Source organism: Palaemon carinicauda, chromosome 3 (assembly GCF_036898095.1).
Source record: "Palaemon carinicauda isolate YSFRI2023 chromosome 3, ASM3689809v2, whole genome shotgun sequence".
NCBI lineage: Eukaryota > Metazoa > Arthropoda > Malacostraca > Decapoda > Palaemonidae > Palaemon > Palaemon carinicauda.
In genome coordinates, this window is record NC_090727.1 from 108152311 (window position 1) to 108154810 (window position 2500).

A 2500-nucleotide genomic window follows, 5' to 3' on the forward strand; every position below is an offset into this window, starting at 1 on the left:
TTTTGTATTAGGTAACAGTATTTTATTATACGGGATATATACCCACATATGTTTAAATCAAAAGGCCTCGATATAGAGATGTAGTGTACTTTTGGAAAAGCCTATAAACTGGAAATTCATTCATAATAAATGCTTCTGGCTGGACAAGGATTCGAACTTATGCCATGGGCCGAAACAATGCCTGCAGGAACGACGTTATCACTCGATTGTTGGTAATGTTACTAGAAGCGCATTTCCAGCTAAAGGCATAAGCTCGAATCTTTGCCCATCCAGAAGCATTAATTATAAATGAATTTCCAGTGGATATACATTCCCATAGGTAAATTTGGCATTAACTGCCATTGTGGTAGATGTTTACATTGATGAAAATCACAATTGTTAGTGATATATATATATATATATATATATATATATATATATATATATATATGTATATATATATATATATATATATATATATATATATATATGTGTGTGTGTGTGTGTGTGTGTGTGTGTGTGTTTGTTTGTCGTTGTGTGTGTGTTTGTGTAGGTATATGACTGTCACAAACACACACACACCTGTCTTCAAATGCTAAATATCTAGCCTCAGAGATTCTTTAAACTCTATTTCAATGAACATTACCTTCAGCATCAGAAGCTATTTAACCTCTATTTTGAAGTGCCGTAATTTTAGCATTAAAGACTCTTTGACCCCTATTTTGAGACACCTTACCTTATGGATAGAGGCTTTTTGGCTTCTATTTAGTAGTTCCTCACTTTTAGCATTATAGGTTCTTTGACATCTATTTTGAGGCACTTACCATTAGCATTAAGGTTTCTCTGACTTCTAGTTTGAGGTTCTTTAACCAATATTTTGTGGTATTATAGTTTTAGCATTAGAGGTTTCTTGACCTCTATTTTGAGGTGAGTTACATCTAGCATTAGAGTTTCTTTTATCATTAGAGCCATTTTGACCTCTTATTTCGAGTCGCTTTTTGAGGTGCCATACTTTTAGAATTAGAGACCCCTTAACCTCTATTTTGAGATGCCATACTTCTAGCATTAGAGGCTCTTTAACGTCTTTTTAATGGGGCCTTACTTCTACCATTAGAGGGTATTTAACTTCTATTTTGAGGTGCTATACTTCTAGCATTAGAGGTTCTTTGACCTCTATATTGAGGTTCCTTTCCTCTAGTATTAGAGGCTCTTTATCCTCTATTTAGTAGCTCATTTCCACTACCATTAGAGGGCCTCTTATATATATTTTTGAAGTGACATACGTCTAGCATTAGAGGTTCTTTGACATCTATTTTGAGATGCCATACTTCTAGCATTAAAGGCTCTTTGGCCTCTATATTGAAGTTACCCCTAGTAATAGAGGCTTTTTGACCTTTATTTATTACCTCTTTACCTTTAGCATTAGAGGGTCTTTGACATCTATTTTCGAAGTGCCACACTTTTAGCATTAGAGATTCTTTGACCTCTATTTTGAGGTGCCATACCTCTAGTATTAGAGGCTCCTTGACTTCTATATGGATGCTCCTTAGAGGGTCTATGACATCTATTTTTGAAGTACCATGCTTCCAATATTAGAAGTTCTTTGACATCCAATTAGAGTTGCCATACTTTAGGTATTGGAGGCTTTGCTTCGACCTCTGGTTGCAGGTGCCATACTTCTGACCTCTATATTGAAATTCCCTACCTCTAGTATTAGAGGCTCTTTGGCCTCTTTTTAGTAGGTTTTTACTTCTAGCATTAGAGCGTCTTTGACATCTAATGTTGAAGTTCCATACTTTTGACATTAGAAGTTCTTTGACCTCTATTTTGAGGGGCCATATATCTAGTATTAAAAGCTCATTGACGTCAATATTGAGGTTCCTTACCTTTAGCATTAGAGCCTTTTTGACCTCTATTTTGAAGTGCCATACCTCTAGCATTAGGTAAACTTTGAACTTTATTATGAGTTGCCATATTTCTTGCATTTAAATTATCCTTTTTCGGCATATTTTTCGTGGCTTTTTTTACTTTGCTTTATCTACACAATTAGGGCAAATTCATTTCCATTTTTTCATGACTTTGTCTCTGATTTAGGGTCTATAAAGACCCACAGCATTCACATCCTATCCACCCTCCCCCCACCAGAGATCTACATAAAAGGCAACTATTTGTCATGGTTTAGTTTTTTTCTTTAACTTGTGTTCCTTCGTGAGGATAACTGAAGGAATTTAAGCTAGGACTCAGCTCAATATAAATATTGTCATGTATGATGCCTTTGTCCTGCACTGGAGAAGAAACTGCCTACTTGTTGCTTGTTTTACACTTAGATATTTTCTTCTCCATTACTATTTTGATATTTTTTTTCTTCATTACTTGAAAGACATTTGTTGTAAATACTCAAGACCAAACCTCCTGCCAAATCTAGAATGGGAATAGCGTTGAAAAGTCCCGCTTTGCACCAGTTTGTGGATTTAGATGAACATTCCCTCTCACACATTCTCTTGATATAATAGCCTCACAA